The sequence below is a fragment of the Telopea speciosissima genome, chromosome 11, assembly GCF_018873765.1.
Source record: "Telopea speciosissima isolate NSW1024214 ecotype Mountain lineage chromosome 11, Tspe_v1, whole genome shotgun sequence".
Classification (NCBI taxonomy): Eukaryota; Viridiplantae; Streptophyta; class Magnoliopsida; order Proteales; family Proteaceae; genus Telopea; species Telopea speciosissima.
Window position 1 is genome coordinate 9,512,374 of NC_057926.1, and position 22,850 is coordinate 9,535,223.

A 22,850-nucleotide genomic window follows, 5' to 3' on the forward strand; every position below is an offset into this window, starting at 1 on the left:
ATGATAGTAGGGATTCAGATCCTCTACTGCCAAGGATTGTCCTGCCATCATCCTACCCAGACCCGTGAGGTTGATATGTGTCTTTATCCCGATCCAACGTCCAAGGTTCAAATGCAAGCAAAAGTGATGAGATCCGGTTTATGCTTATAGCAAACCCAAGCTGATCGACCACAATAGACCAAACCCGATTGGTCGACTTGGGTTTCAAAAACAAAACATAACTTAGATCTTCCTCTCGTCTTCTTCATCTCTCTACCGTCACCGCTGCCACCACGCCACTATCTTCTGACCATGGGGAGGGGTGCAAGTTGCAGAGGGTGTTGGAGAAAGAGGAAAAAGGGGTGGGATGGGGTTGAAGATGAGGCAGTACTAAAGAACCCACTGAGATACCAAAGAATTCAGCACAGACAGTGTCAAATGAACTGATAAAACTTGAAAAAATTAAACAAAATCGATGATATGTGAGGGAGAGATGAAGTAAAACCCTCAACGACCCTTCAAAGATGGGTTACTGCAACATCAAAGAGTTAACTACAAGAACAGAATAGAGAGAAAGAAGAGAGGTGGTCACGTGTCGAACCACGATGTGAAGCCTTTTGTAGAGGTTTTGGTGGTCTGGCATGAGTTGGATGAGTTAGAAGCGGTGGATGTCAGCAACCGTGGTGGTGGTGATGATGATGGTAGTGACGGTGAGACTGACGGTGGTTGTGGTGGTTGCGGAGCAGAGGAAGAGGTGGAGAAAGGATGTTGAACACACAGTGTAGATGGCAATGACTGTGCGTTGGTTGTCATTGTTGTCAACACAGTGCATGTGTGTTGTTGTGGTCAACACAACGCATCTTAGCACAGTTACAGCGTTCAGGCCAGTTCAAGCAGCGTGCTAGTTGAGTAGACATGCTTATGGTAGTGCAGGCAGTGACTAGACAGTGCCCCAACATTCCTAGTAGTTCTTAAAGTGTTCATAGTGGTAGCGACATCATTACAGGGGTTTAACAGTGTATACAGAGATCCCATAGTGTTTGGGAGTCATCCAGGGGCATTTCTATCATTTTTAGGCATAGACAGCATTCAATGGCATTTATAATTTTACAGAGTATAAATGGCCTAGATAGGTGACAGAGAGCATCCAATAGTATGTTGGTGATTTTGTTAGTCACAGAGGTCTATGGAGTGTTGACACAGCTCACAGGGGCATTTTGATCATTTGATAGTACTGTGGCATGTTGGCAGTGATGTTGGAGCATCCAGGATTATGTGGTAGCATGAGATTGTTCATTGCAGTGTTCAACAGCCTTGGGTGAATATAGTATGCCTTGGAAATTGTGATTTGATAGGATCACGCACTGGCAGCGTGTTTGTCCGCATTTTCGGAGCATATAATGGCCGAACTGGGCAAAGCAATCTACATGAATATTGTAGCTCATCGAGTTTTCTTCGAAACACAACTTGAATTTGGGCAATTCCGAGTTCAGACAGTGAAGTTATAGCGATTCCCGTTTGGTCACCTAAAATGAAGGGCATTTTAGTCAATCCAAATTGTTTAAGGGTTCCTTGAGAAAATCAGTAAGGATGTTGCTGATGTGGCCAATTTTGATTGGTAGTGCTCATCGTCACGGACACGTGGCTGCAAACGACGCTCAAATCGGAGCTAAAACGAAAATGTTATGGCCTAGATTCGATTTTTGGTGTTCTGGTTGGTGAAGAAGATAAAAGATTCTGATCATGCAATCTACATCGTTCCAAGTTTTTGAAATTTGAATATACAGTCAGATATCATCCAGATCTGTAGACCCTTGTGATCGCTGATCACGTGCAACGCCTATGTAGAGAAGCGCCTAGAAACGATTCTCTTTGGGAGGATCTCATGAGCCTTGCCAGTTCAAGATATATTTGATGACGATCCATCGGTCTAATATCGTTCCCACCTTCACCGACAGATCTGACTGCTCACAGCCTCCATACAAGACAGCCAATAGGAGCGCGATACGTCAACTTGCCACTGTCAGCCTTTGAATTGACTCTATCATGTGATGCTTATCTGACGGACGAGATCTTGAGCAATCTGACGTACGAAAATCATGTGGATTTCAACAACAAGATCTGGAGACCTTGTTAAGTGTCTTTGGTGCCTGGCGTAGCATAGAATTAAGTGCCGATATGATGCTTGCGGCGCGCACTCTATACACAGCCCTCTAGATTCCATTTCAAGCCCTATCAATGGTCCAACTTCAAACGCGATATCTCACTCATCCGGTATCGAAATGAGGTGATATTTTTTTTTATTTTGGGTGATTTTTTGAGAGGTATCCATTGGTGTACTCAGAGAAGCAAGAAGAGTAGCAGAGCTCGCCGGAATATGGGTTGCAGCCCTAAATAGGTGATCTGGGCATTCATGGCTTGAGTCACCTTCTCCATCTCGTGTGTCTAGCTTTCCTAGAGGCCATTGATGGTCTGAAATCATAGAACCAGAACCTCTCTTCGTGGTTGTAGCCAAGAAATAAAGGGGAAAAGAGAAAAGGAAGAAGAAAGAAGAAGAAGAAAAGAGGAAGAAGGAAAGGGGAAGGAGAAAGAAAAAGAAGGGAAGAAAGAAGGAGAAAAAGAAGGAAAGGGCTCATCTCAGATTCGATGGAGGAAAGAAAGAAGAAAGGAAAGAAAGGAAAAGAAAAGAAAAGAAATGAGAAGGGAAGAAGAATGTGGTTTCCCCACTGCCAGGAACCACTCCAGAGCATCAGTGATTAAGCGCACTTGAAGATTCCAGTTCTCTGTCAAATTGGGAGAAGTTGAAGATTCCAGTGAGCCACTAGAGTTGCCAGACTCGATATACGGACACCAGGAATCAGAGACATTGCATGGTTGTAAGAATTTCTATCTCTTGACTTCATAATTTTTGTATTTCGGTATTCATTGTATATGCTAGCAGTAGGGATGCGTGTTGAGACCTATGCTAGATGTGCTTGACATTGTAGGGCATTCATATAAGCCCAAGTATTTTTATTGAGTTGTCCAGTTGCATCTTGACACAGTGTTGGTTACCAGTGGGTGCTAGGAAACCATTGGGGGTAACATCCTTGTCTTTATACTTAGGGATAGAAGCAGGTCAGATGTCCTGACTCATAGGTGTGACTAAAACATCATCTGCCGTGGGTGCGACCTCTCAGTTTTATACTGGGAAAATTAGTGATGAGTGGATGCTGAGGTTCGAGTGACCATTACTCCGTGCACGTAGGCAAACTGCCGAAGCACGCAATTTTCTGTGTTATGGATGCATGCTTGGAATTTTGAAGTGCTTAATCTGCTGGATGGGTGTACACACCTGGTATAGCCTTTGACAGTGAGGCTGGGGTGTGTATGTGATTATATGTGCCAGTAGTGTGTGTGGTTGAGTGTCATATTGTGTGATAGCATCAACTCTTGGCAATACTTGGTTTAGCAGCTCTTGGTAGCAGTATCAGTGACTGTGGTTGTATGAGACAGAGTCAGGATTGCTATTAGAGTATGATTGTGTGTCTGTGTACCTTTTGAGAAGATTGTGTGGGTAGTTGTGGTGAGTGTTAAAGATCTCAACATTTGAACTGGGAGTGAACTTATTGGAGAGAAAGGTTTTTACAGTCCACTGATTCACCCCCTTCTTAATGGCCATCACTGTTCAACAATTGGTATCAGAGCAAGGTTCCTGTAGTTAGCTTCAGCAGCTTAGGGTGATCTTGGTAGTGATGGTAGCAGTTGATAGCCTTGGACGTCCTAGGTTTTCTGATTCAGGAGCACCTATCTCCTATGGTGTAGATTATGTTTTTTGGAGATGCAGGATGGACTCATACATTGGAGTTGTAGGAGGCTATGATGTGTATCAGGTTGTCAAGAAGGGCTGTGGAAAGACAAAGAAACAAATGAAATTTGACTCCAAGGCTAAAGCATTGATCTTAGATGGATTGACTGACAACATTAGAGCTAGATTTAGAACTTGCAGGTCAGCCAAAGCCATGTGGGAGAGATTATAGAGTTTATATGGAGATGAGTCACCTTTAAATGCATTTATTAGATTATCAGGAGAGTGTTCTTCTATTCATTCAGAGACAGAGGTGCATAGGCCAGTGTGTATGATTTCTGATGAGAGAGAGAGCATGGCGATTCAGAGTTTATATGAGCAGGCTGATGATGAGATTGACTCGAGAGGAGAGCTGATATTTGCTCTTAGTGAGTTAAGACTAGAGGGGGATAGACATCATGTGACCTCCAAAGATCTCACTGAGGCTATAGAGACCATCCAGTCCTTGAGAGCTCAGTTGAGAGAGTCCTTAGTTATAGTGGAGGAGCTTGAGGCTCAGGTCATCAGGAGGGATGATATACACAACAATCTGGAGATTGAGACTACTACTTTGAGGTCATAGTTGGCAGAGCTTGAGAGTAGCGGATGTGTCTATTATAGGCAATAGTCGGTCACAGCACGATCCCGAGATCATTGCGGAGACATCGATGCGAGGAGTTGTGTGATAGTCGAACTTGAGGAGAGATGTAGAGGGCTTGAGGCGAACTCGGAAGTCACGGCATTGCAGAGACACGATTGCGGGAGCTTCATAGTAGTCGGGACATCCATCACATCCAGTGGTTATAGACATTGATAGACTGACTTGATTCGATGCGTAGATTGTCAAAGACCACCCATCATTAGTTTTGATTCTATTATAGAGCAGGGTGAGTCATCTAGGAGAGCTGCAGAGATAGAGTGAGCAGACCATAGAGATTGAGCACTGGCACAACTCAGAGGAGGACCCAGCATAGAGCTCAAAGGAGACAGAGATAGAGAGAGCAGAGGCACAGGTAGATGAGACCTCTAGAAAATCAGGCACAGTGTGGAGGTAGTCCACAGCAGAGGCAGACCCGAGGGACTCATACCAGAGGTACGTCCCAGAATATACAGAGGAGAGGTACAGAGTTCAGAGGTAGAGGCCAGCAGAGGCAAGGCAGACATGGTGACACAAGGAGATATAGCATGTTATATCAGAGATTAGCTGGGCATGGCAGGTTCATTAGATTTCCCTATCAGAGGCAGATGGTTCCTACAGGTTGGGATAGAGTACAACCTAGCTTGCACAAGCACCCCTCAATGAGACAGTCACATTTTCATGGGTATTGTAATAGGTGCAGTGGGTATGGACATAGGAGTGCAGAGTGCACTTAGAGAGTAGGTTCCACTAGCTATGGAGGGAGGATTCCCATAGCACCACGAGGTAGGAAGGCAGTGGATTGCCTCCGATGTCACCAGCTTGGACATTGGGCCAAGCATTGCAGGACATTTCTCTCCCCTCATCTTGCTCAGCAACAGAGAGATTATTTACACTTCAGAACCAAGAAACCTAGAAGAGGTTCTAGGAGGCAGCAGATGAGTAGACAGCAGCGGCAGAGACAACATCAGTCGCAGTCTAGTGACCAGTCTCAAATGGCCTTGTGTAGTATATGGAGAGTCAGAGGCAGACAGAGGACACAGGCATCAACTAGACAGACCGAACAGAGGGCCAGGATAGTTGTGGACAGAGTTTGGAGATAGAAGACAGATGTCAGTTCAGCAGTTGTTCAAGCAGGCTTCAGAGAGAGTAGACCATCAGTTGGGTAGGCAACAGAGAGGTCAGTTGGTTCGGTTGAGCAGAGACTAAGGCACAAACAGAGATACAGAGTAGTGACTAAACAGAGAGATAGGTAGCAGAGCAGGAGAGCTTCTGAGAAGAAGCCCTGACAGAAGACCAAGGTAGTTGGTCAGAGAGTTTGGAGAGAGAGACACACTGAGGTGTGTGCAGCTACACTCACCACCCTCACACCACTCAGCTTGGGTGTGTGAGTAGGCACACCTCCCAAGCACTAGGTGCACTTAGGTGCACAAGAGAGGGAGTGCTCAGTAGATGTTCATTAGTACCCCCAACAGGACTCAAGTTATACCAATAGAGTTCCTGTAGTAGTGCTTGGATTGGAGATATTAGTTGACACACAGTGCAGTTCTCCATAGTGTTGTTGAATTTGGTGGATATGACAGTCATCAGATGAGACGTTTCAGGATAGTCAGAGAACAGAGCAGTTAGTGAGATGTTAGTAGTGATGTTAGAGGTTTGCAGTTCATGAGTGTGGCATCCAGCAGTTAGTTTTATATGCATCAATATGGTTAAGAGTTTCAGTTGCTATCACTTTCAGAGACAATTGTCAGAGTGCAGTTCTTCAGTGAGCATGATGATTGTCTGACTTGGGCAGAGTTTGATATTTTAGCACTCATGACAAGGGGAGTGATATTTTGTTTTGACTGGATGCAGAGGTTTATGACAGACAGCTAGTGATGGTGTTGTAGTTGTGAGCTGTAATTGGTTTTAGTTGTATGTATCCACTTATGACAAGACTTATTCTATTGAGTGGATATCAGGTAGAGATGAGCAATTGAATTTTCAACTCAGAGGATAAGGAAGATGCGTATGGGCACTCATATAGTTTGAGAATTCACACCTGTAGGATAGGAAGATGCGGTGGGCACTCCTATAGGTGCTTGTATCCCACACTAGGAGAGATTGCTCAAGTGAGGTGATTGTGAGAGGCAGCAGATGGATATATGGATTATCTTTGTTGTTACTACTTTTAGTTTGGACTCATGTAGAGTCAAATGAAATTCTTTGGTACTGATGCCAAAGATGGTGTTCTCAGATATATAGGAGATAGAGACACCAGTTGGGCACAGAGATATCCCAGGCAGGGGGAGTATTCTCAGGCAGTTGTGCTCAGTAGCATAGAGCAGAGATTGGACTAAGGGGGAGTTCAAGGTGGAGAGAGTCTCTACTGAAGGTCGAAGGCAGCCCACTTCAGCCTTTTACAATTATTGTCAAGGGGGAGAGAGAGAGACTCATGAGCATGGATGACTTTTGATGATATTTTGCTCATCATGTGTTGACAACAATTCCAAAGGGGAAGATTGTTAAATACACAGTGCAGATGGCAGTTACTGTGTGTTGGTTGTCATTGTTGTCAACACAGTGCATGTGTGTTATTGTTGTCAACACAATGAATCTTGGTGCAGTTACAGTGCTCAGGCTAGTTTAAGCAGCATTCTGGTTGAGTAGACATGCTTATGGCAGTGCACGCAGTGACTGGATAGAGCCTAGCATCCCCAGTAGTTCTTAAAGTGTTCACAGTGGCAGTGACATCAGTACAGAGGTCCCATAGTGTTTGGGAGTCATCCAGGGGCATGTCTATCATTTTTAGGCATGGACAACATTCAAGGGCATTTATGTAAATTTATAGAGTACAAATGGCCTAGACAGGTGACAGAGAGCATCCAGTAGTATGTTGGTGATTTTGTCAGTCACAGAGGTCTATGGAGTGTTGACACAGCTCACAGGGGCATTTTGGTCATTTGACAGTACTGTGGCATGTTGGTAGTGATGTTGGAGCATCCAGGATTATGTGGCAGCATGAGATTTTTCATTGCAGTGTTCGACAGCCTTGGGTGAATATTGTATGCCTTGGAAATTGTGATTTGATAGGATCACACACTGGAAGCGTGTTTGTTAGCATTTTTGGAGCGTATAATGGCGGAACTGGGTGGAGCAATCAACATGAATATTGTAGCTCGTCGAGTCTTCTTTGAAACGCAACTAGAATCGCGCAATTCCTAGTTCAGACGGTGAAGTTATAGCGATTCCCGTTTGGTTAACTAAAATGAAGGGCATTTTAGTCAATCCAAATTGTTTAAGAGTTCCTTGAGAAAATCAGTAAGGATGTTTCTGATGTGGTCAATTTTGATTGGTAGTGCTCATCGTCACGGACACGTGGCCTCAAACGACGCTCAAATCGGAGCTAAAACGAAAATGTTATGGCCTAGATTCGATTTTTGGTGTTCTGGTTGGTGGAGAAGATAAAAGATTCTGATCATGCAATCTACATCGTTCCAAGTTTTTGAAATTTGAATATACGGTCAGATATCATCCAGATCTATAGACCCTTGTGATCCCTGATCACGTGCAGCGCCTATGTAGAGAAGCGCCTAGAAACGATTATCTTTGGGAGGATCTCATGAGCCTTGCCAGTTCAAGATATATTTGATGACGATCCAACGGTCTAATATCGTTCCCACCTTCACCGACAAATCTGACTGCTCACAGCCTTCGTACAAGACAGCCAATAGGAGCGCGATACGTCAACTTGCCACTGTCAGCCTTTGAATTGACTCTATCATGTGATGCTTATCTGACGGACGAAATCTTGAGCAATCTGACGTACGAAAATCATGTGGATTTCAACAACAAGATCTGACAGACCTTGTTAAGTGTACTGGTGCACTGGCGTAGCATAGAATTAAGTGCCGATATGATGCTTGCACGCGCACTTATACACAGCCCTCTAGATTCCATTTCAAGCCCTATCAATGGTCCAACTTCAAAACGCGATATCTCACTCATCCGGTATCGAAATGAGGTGATCTTTTTTATGATTTTGGGTGATTTTTTGAGAGGTGTCCATTGGTGTACTTAGAGAAGCGAGAAGAGTAGCAGAGGTCTTCCGAATATGGGTTGCAGCCCTAAATAGGTGATGTGTGCATTCATAGCTTGAGTCACCTTCTCCATCTCATGTGTCTAGCTTTCCTAGAGGCCATTGATGGTTTGAAATCATAGAACCAGCACCTCTCTTCGTGGTTGCAGCCAAGAAAGAAACGGGAAAAGAGAGAAGGAAGAAGAAAGAAGAAGGGGAAAAGAGGAAGAAGGAAAGGGGAAGGAGAAAAGAAAAAGAAGGGCAAAAGGAAGGAGAAAAAGAAAAAAGGGCTCATCTCAGATTCGGTGGAGGAAAGAAAGAAGAAAGGAAAGGGGAAAGGAAAGGAAAAGAAAGGAAAAGAAAGGAAAAGAAAAGAAAATAAATGAGAAGGGAAGAAGAAAGTGGCTACCCCCTTGCCAGGAACCACTCTAGAGCATTAGTGATTAAGCACACTTGAAGATTCAGGTTCTCCATCAAATTGGGAGAAGTTGAAGATTCCATTAAGCCACCAGAGTTGCCAGACTCGATCTACGGACACCAGGAATCAGAGATACTGCATGGTTGTAAGAATTTCTATCTCTTTACTTTGTAATTTTTGTATTTCGGTATTCATTGTATATGCCAGCAGTAGGGATGCATGTTGAGACCTATGCTAGATGTGCTTGACATTGTATATAAACCCAAGCATTTTCATTGAGTTGTCCAGTTGCATCTAGACACAATGTTGGTTACTAATGGGTGCTGGGAAACCACTAGGGATAACACCCTTGTCTCTATACTTAGGGATAGAAGCAGGTCAAATTTCCTGAGTCATAGGTGTGACTAAAACATCATCTATCGTGGGTGCGGCCTCTCAATTTTATGCTAGAAAAATAAGTGATGAGTAGATGCTGAGGTCCGAGTGACCATTACTCTGTGCACGTAGGCAAACTGTCGAGGCACGTAATTTTTGTTGTGGATGCATGCTTGGAATTTTGAAGTGCTTGTCTGCAGGATGGATGTACACACCTGGTAGAGCCTTGGACAGTGAGGCTGGGGTGTGTATGTGATTATGTGCCAGGAGTGTATGTGGTTGAGTGTCATATTGTGTGATAGCATCAGCTCTTAGCTGTACTTGGTTTAGCTGCTCTTGGCAGCAGTATCAGTGACTGTGGTTGTATGAGACTGAGTCAGGATTGCTATTAGAGTGTGATTGTGTGTCTGTGTACCTTTTTAGAAGATTGTGTGGATAGTTGTGGTGAGTGTTAAAGATCTCAACAGGTGAACTGGAAGTGAACCTATTGGAGGGAAAGGTTTTTATAGGCCACTGATTCAACCCCCCTCTCAGTGGCCATCACTGTTCAACAAAGGATAGGTGAGACGGCTCGTGAATTTTATTGGGGAGAGGATTTGTGGCGTTTGGAGTCCATAGAAAAAAAGAAAGGATTAGATATAGAAAAAATAGCTCTTCTCTGCTCCTAAAACTTAACTCTGCTCTTTTCTTCTTTATATTTCCTCTTATTTATTTTCTCCCCTTCCCCCTTGTTTATACCTACCCTTTTTGATAATGTAAAATGTGTATTTTGAATTAGCAAAAGCTTTTCTCTCTGAAACTTGGAATGGAGATGATCTGCCTTTTGACGGTAAATGTGGTTATCGATTCATATGTTGGCCTCTTTTGAGCAAAGAAAAATGAAGAACAACCCACCTCTCCTAGTCTGAGTGCTGATGAAGTTCTTCTTTTTCCCTTTTTTTTTTTTTTTCTGGATTAACTTTTCTTTTCTACTAATATTCTTTCTCCACTTCTTTTGTATTTGATTCCATCTCTTTATTATTCTTTTTTGTTCTTCTTTTCTTTCAATCACATAAATTGATGGATTTTGAAGGTTTTATTTTCAGGGATACTTTCAAATTATGAGGTTGTTGTTGGTCAAATAGCAGTCCCTGAGATCTTTGTACTCATGTATCAAGCTGGATTCACAAATATTGGAAAGTTTGGGTTGCCCTAGGGCACCCTACATAAATTTTAGGGTTGCCCATGGTCTCCCATGGGCGCCCTGAATAAATTTTAGGGTTACCCATGGTCGTCCATGGGTGCCCTAAATAAATTTTAGGGTTACCCATGGTCGTCCATGGGTGCCCTACCGTGACCCAATTAGGATATGGTATGATAAACGATTACCCAATCCATCTCTTTGTTATACCATAAAATTATGGGATCCATAAGAGAAACAAATCTCATCTCTTTTCCATCCTATGGAAAGAGGGATCCATCCCAAACCTGAATACGCAGCGGAAAGAGAACGATTCGAGTTTCTTTCACATCCCATGAATAATCATATAATTAAAACAAGAGGAATTAACAGAAATTTGCTAACATGATGAGCCTCAAGTGTTGCTCTTCCAATAGACAATGGTTCTTCCTCCAATGAGCACACCAAGTAAACAGATTTGAATCTCTAATGGTGTAGCCAAGGTTCTTCAAGTAAATCCAATAATCTCTTTAGATCTTCAAACATAAATCCGGGTTTCCAAAACCCTAACTCTCAAAACTAGAGAGTAAGAAGGAGAGAGAAGAAATCAAGAGAGAGAGAGAGAGATTGCAAATTTCGTCCAAGAGGGGAGGAGCCAAAATTTTCCCAACACTGGGAAAAACGTTGGCTGCCCCCTCCCCTTAGTGTGTTTAAATAATAGGGTTTCTAAAACCCAGATAGGAATATTCTCAGTGAGAGTCTGACACTCTCTCTCCTCATTCACTTGAACATGTTTAAACCTGTTGGGCTTCTAATTGGTGAAGAAGCTGATATTCGGGGAGGCCTGAGAGGCGGTGGTTTACCCTGTGGCGGATGTCAGCGGTTCGAGTCTGCTTATCTCCAGCTCGTGAACTTAGCCGATACAAAGGTATATGATAGCAAATTAATTATTTATTTAATATTTAATGGATAAATAAAGTAGCATCATATCCAATAAATTAATAAACAATTAATTAATTTACAAATTCCAATTATACCCTCACATAATAATTAATTATTACGTACCAACCCACCACTATTCAACATCACCATTACAGAATCTAGGACATGTACACATGTACTGCCAAACCACATTCCATAGAACATGTCCATATGAGAGCGTCGGTGTATGTGATCGGATCTCGTAAAACACGATAACAAATTTTCAAATAAAACTACATATAATCTATCATTTTATGTAAAATAGGTTTTGCAAAACCCATTTCTAAAAGGGCACTGGATCCAGATTCCGATCCGACCATCCATGGACAATTTCTATCTTGATGTTCCCCAATCGGCTAGTGTTGACCATGTTGAATAACTCTCTCACTCACGAAATGTTCATGCATTCTCAGAACATCGGCTTTAAATCTCTTGAATCTCAGTCATTGATGATCCAAAGAATGCGGTCACATTTCGCAGTGACAAGGTCCTCTGAGGTATAGGGTCTCAGTGACACATGTCTATCCCATCCTACATCTGGCAGTAATACATGAAGGAATCGGCAAAGTAGATTCTTCGCCAATGAACATCATAATGTGCACTCGCATTTGTACCCTAACATCAACATGTCTAGGCATACCCAATACGACGACCATATGATAAGGATGCCCAGCCCAAACCCTATTTGTGACTACCATTTTAAGTAAAACTTACAGACACATAATGCTCAAAAAGTTTATATCACTTGTGATAATATCAAAATAAAATGTATAAAGGGTTCAATACAAAGTAAATCGGACCGAACCGGGTTTGATGGACATATAAATCCAACAATCTCCCACTTGTACATCAAAGCCAAATTCCCATACATTTTAAACCCATGCCCTCCATGTGTTTTTCAAACACTCCAAGAGACATACTCTTTGTCATGGCATCCGACTCATTTTTAGTACTGTTTACTTTGGAGATACTCACGTCACAGAGATACTTCCACTGCAAGTGCTTCTTCCTCTGATAAGCCCTAGGCTCCTTTACTTGTGCAATTGTCCCTCTGTTGTCACATAATAGGCTAATAGGGCATTTGACAAGATCAGGGACTACTCCAGAAATGTTAGGAATTTCCTAAACCAAACACCTTATTTTGCCGCATCACATGATGCAAGGTGTTTTTAAAAAATTGGAATTGGCTGTAGATTTCTATTTTGCATTCCGCCACACAATGACACCTTCAACTATTATATGTACCATCCCAGGCATGGATTTTCTATCATCCTTGTCAGTTTGAAATCTGAGTCTGTGTAACCCAGAACTGACAGCTGATCAGATTCAAAAAACAAAGAAATAATTCTTAGTCCTTTTCAGTTACTTTGGGATATTCTTGACAACAGTTCAATGCTCTCGTCTAAGATTAGACTGGTAATGACTCACAATACCTATTGCATAGCAAATGTCTGGCCTCGTACACAGCATAGCATACATAAGACTCCCTATTACTGAAGCATAGGAAATCTTTCTAATCTCTTCAATGTCCGTCGTAGACTGAGGACATTGAGATTTGGAAAGATTGACTCCATGTCGGAAAGGGACACTTCCCCATTTGTAGATCTCCATATTAAAGCTGGCCAGGACTTTGTCTATATAGATAGCTTGTGACAAGCCTAATATCCTTTTCTGGCAATCTCTTACGAGTTTGATCCCAAGGATATAACTGATTTCACCAAGGTCTTTCATCAAAAAAGTAGTGGACAACCACTACTTAACCGACGAAAGAAACCCTACATCATTAAAAGCAAGCAATATGTCGTCTACGTACAAAATAAGAAAATATACTGCACTCCCACTGATCTTTTTATAAACGCATGGCTCATCCATGTTTGATAAAAACCAAATAACTTGATTGATTGATCAAATCTGATGTTCCAGCTTCTGGAAGCTAGCTTCAGTCCATAGATGGACCTCTGCAATTTGTATGCTTTTCTTTCTTCCTCCAAGGAAGGGAACCCCTTTGGCTGTTGCATGTAAATTTCTTCTTGAAGAAATCCATTCAGGAATGAAGTTTGCACATCCATCTGCCAGATCTTAAAATTATAGTATGCTGCGATTGCCAATAAAATCCTAATGGATTCATCATCGCCATTAGGGAAAAGGTTTCCTCATAATCTATACCCTCTTGCTGGGTATACCTTTTGCCACCAGTCTCGCTTTGAATCGTTCAACCTTTCCATCGGCGTCCTTCTTCCTCTTAAAGATTCTTTTACACCCAATGGGCTTAGCCCCAAGTGGTGGATCAACTAGAGTCCAGACCTTGTTGGAATGCATCGATTCAATTTCAGAGCCCATTCCCTCCAGCCACCTAGTGGCATCAACATCCTTCAGAGCCTCTAAGTATATTATCGGATCATCATCCGACTCCACATACACCATTTGGAACTCTTTCACTATTTTCTCTTCTTCGGTGAGAAGAGTAAACCTGGTGGGTGGTCTGATAGTCCTCCCACTGTGTCGAGGTTCTTTAGGTGTTTGATCTTCAATGGGTATGTTGATTGGCCTCACTTCTGAAAGTGAAGTTTCTGTGTTATCCAATAACTCCTCAATAACTACAGGTTTAGTTTTCTTGGTCAACATCTCTTCCTCCAAGGATGTAACATGTTTGCTAATAGTAAACTTGTGGTCAATAGAGTCATAGAAATAGTAACCTATCGTGCCTTTAGGATAGCCTAAGAAATAGCACCTTGAAATCTTGGATTCCAATTTGTCTGTCTGTTGCTTTCGCACATGTGCTATGCAACTCCATACCCTAAGGTGTTGTAGGCTAGGCTTACACCCTTTCCACAACTCAATAAGGTGTCTTAGCTACAAACTTAGTTGGAACCCTATTCAAGATATAGATAGCTGTTACGAAGGCGAACCTCCAAAAAGAAAGAGGTAGTTCACTAGAAGTGAGCATCATCCGGACCATATCCAATAGAGTTTGATTGCGTCGTTCGGATACACCATATTGTTATGGTGTTCCTGGATTAGTTAATTGATTAATTATCCCTTGTGAAGTGAGATATTCCCTAAATTCATCCGACAGATACTTTCCTTCATGATCTAATCATAAGGACTTGATGTGTTTATCCAAGTGTCTTTCGACCTCGGCTTGGAATTCTTTGAATTTATCAAATGCCTCTGATTTTTTACGCATCAAGTAGATATAACAATATCTAGAGTAATAATCGGTGAATGTTATGAAATACTCAAATCCATACCTTGCTTGTATATTTATGGGTCCACATACATCAGTATGTATCAACTCTAACATATCTATGGCTCTAGTATCTTTATTGCTAAAGGGTTTCTTGGTCATTTTACCCTGAAAGCATAACTCACAGGTAGGTAATGGTTCGAACTTTAGACTCTCTAAAGGTCCGTCCCTTATCATTCTACTGATTCGGTCCAAGTTAATGTGATCTAATCTTTGATGCTACCGATATGTTGAGTTTATTGGAGCTGCTTTATGTTTTAAATCAATATTTGAAACCACATTCGTTCAAACAGGGCAATCTAGGAAATATAGTGCACTTTGCAAATATCCAAATACCACAAAGGAATTATTAAAATGAATAACTAATTTAGAATTAAAGGAAAAACTATATTCATCCAAAACAAGTTTTGAAACCGAAATGATCTTCCTCTTAAAAGAGGGTACATAAATCCATTACAGCTAAATCAAATGAACTAAAATTTAAAGTAAAATTTCCTATAGCCAATGCCATGGTTTCAACTCCAATGCCCACCCGAAGATGCACCTCATTTCTTTCCAGTTTCCTTATCTCCTTGAATCCCTGTAATACATTGCAAATGTGAATAGTGGAACCACTATCCACCAACCAAGAATTGGTCGGTTCAAAGGATAAATTAGACTCATAAATAAAGTTAACATCACATGTATCTTCTTCAGTAGCTTTTGAATCATTTGGCTTCTTGTCTTACATAGTGGCCAGGAATGCACGACAGTTTCTTTTCCAATGATCCTCCTTGCAATAGAAGCATTTGCTTTTAGTCTTTATATTGCCATACTTCCCACCCTTGGGTTTCAAGGTTTTACCCTTATTTTCCTTTTTCTTCTTCTTCCCATTTGAAGAAGGCTTCACATCAGTTGCATTAACCTCAATGTTATCTTTTTTCAAGGTAAGTTTCGTTTCTACCAGTGCATTAGCAAGCTCGGTGAGCTCTACTTCCTTATCTAACATCTTATAAGACATCTGAAAGGGTGCATAGGCAGAAGTCAGTGATGATAAGATCAGATTAGTCTTGTACCAAAAGTCAAACTTGGCCTCCATGGATTCTAGTTTTTTAAATAGACTTATCATTTTCATGGCATGGTCCATTACTGGAGTCCCTTGGGCCATTTTGGAATTATAGATCTGACTTACTACATCGTAGTATGCATGTGTCAGTTACCTGTTGAACAATGCAATAAGGTTATGCATTTTCCCTCCTGAAGTGCGTATACCATTGACTGAGTCCAATACTGACTTTTCCAATGATCCTAGGATGTAGAGTGATGCTTTGGAATCCCTCATAAGGAAATCCTGCATTATCTCTTGTGCTTCAAAATCATCATGGTGGGGTTCAGGAGGAACTGGTTCATCAGGAACCATCAAAAGACCTTCTACAGTCATAAGCAATTTAATGCTCTGGTACCGATCAACATAATTCGTTCCATTTAATTTGTAATCGTTAATGAGTACTAACAGGTTGGAATTAACGACAGCAATTGAATAAGAATCTATACATATACAAGTAAACCACATGCATACTAATAACCATTAATAAAAATTGAGCATACATATCAATGGTCTCTCATAATTTAGTTCTCTTTTATGACCAAAAAAATGAATTGGATACCTAGTACCCTTGCATGCATAACTTACCCTATCGAGAGTCATTATACACACCATGGTAGTGTGGACTAATCCATCAGCCTCATAGGCTTTCAATATTTTCGGCCACCTGGGTGACATGTCTAGATCCTGTCGACTGATATACACCCAAGTCATATACGTCTATTGCTTTAGTTAGAATTATAGAATCATGAAAGATGGCCACTATCGCATTGCCCTCTCACTATCCATACCCTAACGTATCTAGATAGAGACAAACACAGATGATCATGTTATAAGGAGCCTGACAATGTCCTGTCGACGTCTGCAGGATCATATCACACAACCTCTACACTTACCTTCAATATAAGGCCATAGATATGTCTACTAACCTAGACTAATCCATATCATACATGTATTGTGATTAAAGAGGGATAATGATAAACTCTGACAAAATATCATGGATGGCAACACATATAACAATTAATCAATATTAATTAAAGTGATTATGGGATGGCAACATTTTAGTAGAAATGATAAATTAATTTCCTCCCCACATTAAAAAATTTAAATCTAATAATCTTCATGGGTGCATCATCATACCAAGGATGTCACATGCTTCAACTCAATCATCTCCTCCATCTGATCTTCCTTTAAAGTTGGCGGTAATCACCTTCATGAACTTTGAACACTTGTGGATCATTATCAACATGCACTGGGAAATCTAATATCCTCTAAAATTACAATGGAAATTAAGAAAAAATTTATACACTTTGTTTTTCATAATAAAGAAACCCCAGATGGAGAAACCAACCCACCATTTGGGCTGCCAATGGGGTGGAGTACATTTGTTTATAAAAAAGATAGGGGAGAGAGAGAGAGAGAGAGAGAGAGAGAGAGAGAGAGAGAGTGAAGCATCACATCCACCCATTAACCCCATGAAATTAATTCATGCAAAAAATAGCCATCCACATTATTAGATAGTCAATCCCATAATCATATAGCCAATGCAAATCAAGTATGGGCATAATCATGCAAATAAAGAAACACATATGAATTTCATCAAATATTGAAACACCACATCACATGTGATAACATGAGCTCAAACCCATAAAAATTAAAATCCAATTTTAATTCTAAGTGGGTGGAGAGAAGTATCTCTTCACCCATCTTCTTCCTCCAACCACAAAACTAATGTTAAAAAATAGAGTTGTTTTTGTAAATTTTTTTATTTTTTTATTTTTTAAATACTAGAGGAAAAAATATTGGAAGAACAAAAAAATTTTGTCGACCACACATTGGCACAGGCCGTGGTAATAGGTTATGGGCAAGGTCTAGGGAAGAGCGTGCAGGGGTGCTTGGCAGCGTGCGCTCCACCCCCACATCCAAAAATTAATAAAAATCTCCTTCCATAAATAGGTATAGTTTTTCAATAATTGAAAATAAACATTGTTTATCAAGATTATAATCAAATCACATGGGCAAGTTGCTAAAAAAAATTAACCTTGTAACTACCCATGTTCACATGGGAAGGTTGTTATAATAACCAAATAACCACCCATGTTTTTTTTTTTTTTTGCTAAAGATCAGCAAAGAATTGTACTGAATGAGTATAAAGAAAAATACAGAAAGAGAATTACAAAAAACTTAACAAATCCAATAAAAACTTAACAACTTGCATCCTATACATAATAAATGCATCAGAATTTAATTATGTGATATCCATGGGTGAGAAAGGTGGCTCTGATACCACACTGTTAGTCAAATAGCAGTCCATGGGATCTTTGTACTCATGTATCAAGTAGGGTTCACAAATATTGGAAAGTTTGGGTTGCCTTAGGGCGCCCTACATAAATTTTAGGGTTGCCCATGGTCGCCCATGGGCGCCCTAATTAAATTTTACGGTTGCACATGGGTGCCCTTCCATGACCCAATTAGGATATGGTATGATAAACCATTACCCCATCCATCTCTTTGTTATCCCATAAAATTATGGGATCCATAAGAGAAAGAAATCCTCATCTCTTTTCTATCACATGGATAGATGGATCCATCGCATACCCGAATATGCAGCGGAAAGAGATCGATTCGGGTTTCTTTCACATCCCATGAATAATCATATAATTAAAACAAGAGGAATTAACAGAAATTTACTAACCTGATGAGCCTCGAGTGCTCCTCCAATAGACAGTGGTTCTTCCTCCAACGAGCACACCAGCTAAACAGATCTGAACCTCCATTGATGCATCCAAGGTTCTCCAAGTCAGTCAAATAATCTCTTCAGATCTTTAAGCACCAAACCGGGTTTCCAAAACCCTAACTCTCAAAACTAGAGACCAAGAAGAAGGAGAGAGAAGAGATCAAGAGAGTGAGAGAGAGAGCAAATTTCATCCAAGAGGGGAGGATCCAAAATTCTCCCAACACTGGGAAAAATGTTGGCTGCCCCCTACCCTTGGTGTGTTTAAATAATAGGGTTTCTAAAACCCAAATAGAAATATTCCCAGTGAGAGTCTCTCTCTCCGCATTTATTTGAACCTATTTAAACCTATTGGGCTTCTAATTAGTGAAGAAGCAGAATCTAATAGGGAATAGTTAATTAATTATTTATTTAATATTTAATGGATAAATAAAATAGCATCATATCCAATAAGTCAAATAAGCAATTAATTAATTAGCAAATTTCAATCACATAATAATTAATTATTATGTACCAACCCACCACTATTTAACATCACCATTATGGAATCTAGGGCATGTACACATGTACTGCCAAACCACATTCCATAGAACATATCCATACGAGTGCGTCTATGTATGTGATCGGATCCCGCAAAACACGATAAAAAATTTTCGAATAAAACTACAAATAATCTATCATTTTATGTAAAATAGGTTTTGCAAAAACTATTTCTAAAACGGCACTGGATCTAGATTCCGATCAGACCATCCACAGACAATCTCTATCTTGATGTTCCCCAATTGGGTGGTATTGACCATGTTGAGTAACTCTCTCACTCACGAACACCGGCTTTGACTCTCTTGAACCTCAGTCATTGATAATTTAAAGAATGTAGTCACATTTCATAGTGACAAGGTCCTGTTAAGTATAGGGTCTCGGTGACACATGTCTATCCCATCCTACATCTAGCAGTAATACATGTGGGAATCGACAAAGCAGATTTTTTGCCAATGCACATCATAATGTGCCCTCGCATTCGTACCCTGACATCAACATGTCTAGGCATATCCAATGCGACGACCATATGATAAGGGTGCCCAGCCCAAACCCTATTTGTGACTACCATTTTAAGTAAAACTTACAGACACATAATGCTCAAAAAGTTTATATCACATGTGATTATATTAAACCAAAATGTATAAAAGGTTCAATACAAAGTAAACCGGACTGAACCCGATTTGATGGACACATAAATCCAATTATCTCCTACTTGTACATCAAAGCCAATTTCCTATACATTTTAAACCTATGCCCACCATGTGTTTTTCAAACACTATAGGAGACATACTCTTTGTCATGGAATCCGAAACATTTTCAGTAGTGTCTACTTTGGAGATACTCACGTCACTGAGATACTTCCACTACACGTGTTTGTTCCTTTGATGAGCCCTATGCTCCTTTTCTTGTGCAATTGTCTCTCTGTTGTCACATGACAGGGTAATAGGGCATTTGACAAGATCAAGGACTACTCCAGAAATATTAGGAACTTCCTAACCCAAACACCTTATTTTGCCGCATCACATGATGCAAGGTATTCTTAAAAAATTGGAATTGGCTGTAGATTTCTATTTTGCATTCTGTCACACAATGACACCTTCACCCATTATATGTACCATCCCAGGCGTGGATTTTCTATCATCCTTGTTAGTTGTGAAATCTGAGTCTGTGTAACCTAGAACTGACAACTGATCAGATAAAAAAAATAAAGAAATAATCCTTAGTCCTTCTCAGGTACTTTAGCATATTCTTGACAACAAACCAATGCTCCCGTCAAAGATTAGACTGGTAATGACTCACAATAACTACTGCATAGAAAATGTCTGACCTCGTACACAACATAGCATACATAAGGCTCCCTACTGCTAAAGCATAGGGAATCTTCCTCATCTCTTCAATGTCCGTCTGAGATTGAGGACATTGAGATTTGGAAAGACTGACTCCATATCGGAAAGGGACACTTCCCCATTTGGAGTTCTCTATATTAAATCTGGCCAGGACTTTTTCTATATAGGTAGCATGTGACAAGCCTAATATCCTTTTCTGGCGATCTCTTACGAGTTTGATCCCAAGGATATAACTGGCTTTACCAAGGTCATTCATCGAAAAAGTAGTGGACAACCACTACTTAACCGACGAAAGAAACCCTACATCATTAACAACAAACAATGTCATCTACGTACAAAATAAGAAAACATATTGCACTTCACTGATCTTCTTGTAAATGCATGGCTCATCCATGTTTTAATCGAAACCAAATGACTTGATTGATTGATCAAATCTGATGTTCCAGCTTCTGGAAGCCTGCGTCAGTCTATAGATGGACCTCTGCAATTTGCATTTTTTTTTTCTTCCTCCAATGAAGAGAACCCCTTTGGCTGTTGCATGTAAATTTCTTCTTGAAGAAATCCATTCAGGAATGAAGTTTGCACATCCATCTGCCAGATCTCATAATCATAGTATGCTACGATTGCCAATAAAATCCTAAGGGATTCATCATCGACACTGGGGAAAAGGTTTCCTCATAATCTATACCCTCTTGCTGGGTATACCCTTTTTCCATCAGTTTCGCTTTGAATCGTTCAACCTTTCCATCGGCACCCTTCTTCCTCTTGAAGATCCATTTACACCCAATGGGCTTAGCCCCAAGTGGTGGATCAACTGGAGTCCAGACCTTGTTGGAATGCATCAAATTGATTTTAAAGCGCATTGCCTCCAGCCACCTAGTGGCATCAACATCCTTAAGATCCTCTAAGTATGTTATCGGATCATCATCCGACTCAACTGACACCATGTGGAACTCTTTCACTGTTTTCTCTTCTTTCAACTAGTGGGTAGCCTGACAGTCCTCCCACTGTGTCGAGGTTCTTCAGGTGTTTGATCTTCAGTGGGTATATTGATTGGTCTCACTTCTAGAAGTGAAGTTTCAATGTTATCCAATAACTTCTGAATCACCACAGGTTTAGTTTTCTTGGTCAACATCTCTTCCTCCAAGAATGTAACATGTTTGCTAACAACAACCTTTTAGTGAACAGAGTCATAGAAATAGTAACCTATCATGCCTTCTAGCACATTGATGTCCTGAATTCCAATTTGTCTGTCTGTTACTTTCGCACATGTGCTATGCAACCCCATACCCTAAGGTGTTATAGGCTAGGCTACACCCTTTCCACAACCCAAAAGGGTGTCTTAGCTACAGACTTAGTTGGACCCCTATTCAAGATATAGATAGCTGTTTCTAAGGCGAACCCTTAGAAAGAAAGAGGTAGTTCACTATAAGTGAGCATCATTCGGACCATATCCAATAGAGTTTGATTGTATCATTCAGATACACCATTTTGTTGAGGTGTTCTTGGATTAGTTAATTGATTAACTATCCCTTGTGAAGTGAGATATTCCCAAAATTTGTCCGACAGATACTCTCCTCCATGATCTGATCGTAACGACTTGATGTGTTAATCCAACTGTCTTTCAACCTCGGCTTGGAATTCTTTGAATATATCAAAGGCCTCTGATTTTTTACGCATCAAGTAGATATAACCATATCTAGAGTAATAATCGGTGAATGTTATGAAATATTCAAATCCATACCCTGCTTGTATATTTATGGGTCCACACACATCAGTATGTATCAACTCTAACAGATCTATGGCTCTAGTACCTTTATTGCTAAAGGTTCTCTTGGTCATCTTGCCCTGAAAGCATGACTCAAAAATGGTTCGAACTTTAGACTCTCGAAAGGCCGATCCCTTACCAATCTATTGATTCGGTCCGAGATAATGTGACCTAATCTTAGATGCCACAGATATGTTGAGTTCAATGGAGCTGCTTTACGTTTCAAATCAATATTTAAAATCACATTCGTTCTAATAAGGCAATCTAGGAAATACAATCCACTTTGCAAATATCCAGATGTCACAAAGGAATTATTAAAACGAATAACTAATTTAAAATTAAAGAAAAAACTATATCCGTCCAAGACAAGTTTTGAAACTGAAATGATCTTCCTCTTAAAAGAGGGTACATAGTAATAATCCTTTACAGCTAAATCAAATGAACTAAAACTTAAAGTAAAATTTCCTACAGCCAATGCCATGGCTTTATGTAATACCCTGATTTTGGACTAGGGTTAATTTGATCTTTTTATCTAATACAGGATTGACACAAGTTGAAGTGTAGGATCTTGGACTTGTTGGGATGTACACATGATGGTAAGTAGTGTACCCTAGTGTAACACCCTTAATTTGAATTATTCATTGCCTAAGTGTAGAATTAGGGTTTTATTTATAACATATATAATTTGATTTGGAAAAC

General features: G+C 40.4%; 1 long non-coding RNA gene across 1 annotated transcript; it reads left to right on the plus strand.

The window, feature by feature from the left end:
* The first annotated feature begins 500 nt into the window (after window positions 1–500).
* On the plus strand, window positions 501–10,091 carry LOC122646526. The gene is made up of 3 exons (XR_006330637.1): window positions 501–746; window positions 2,918–2,919; window positions 9,854–10,091. It is a non-coding gene; the product is annotated as an uncharacterized LOC122646526 (long non-coding RNA).
* The last annotated feature ends 12,759 nt before the right edge of the window (window positions 10,092–22,850 follow it).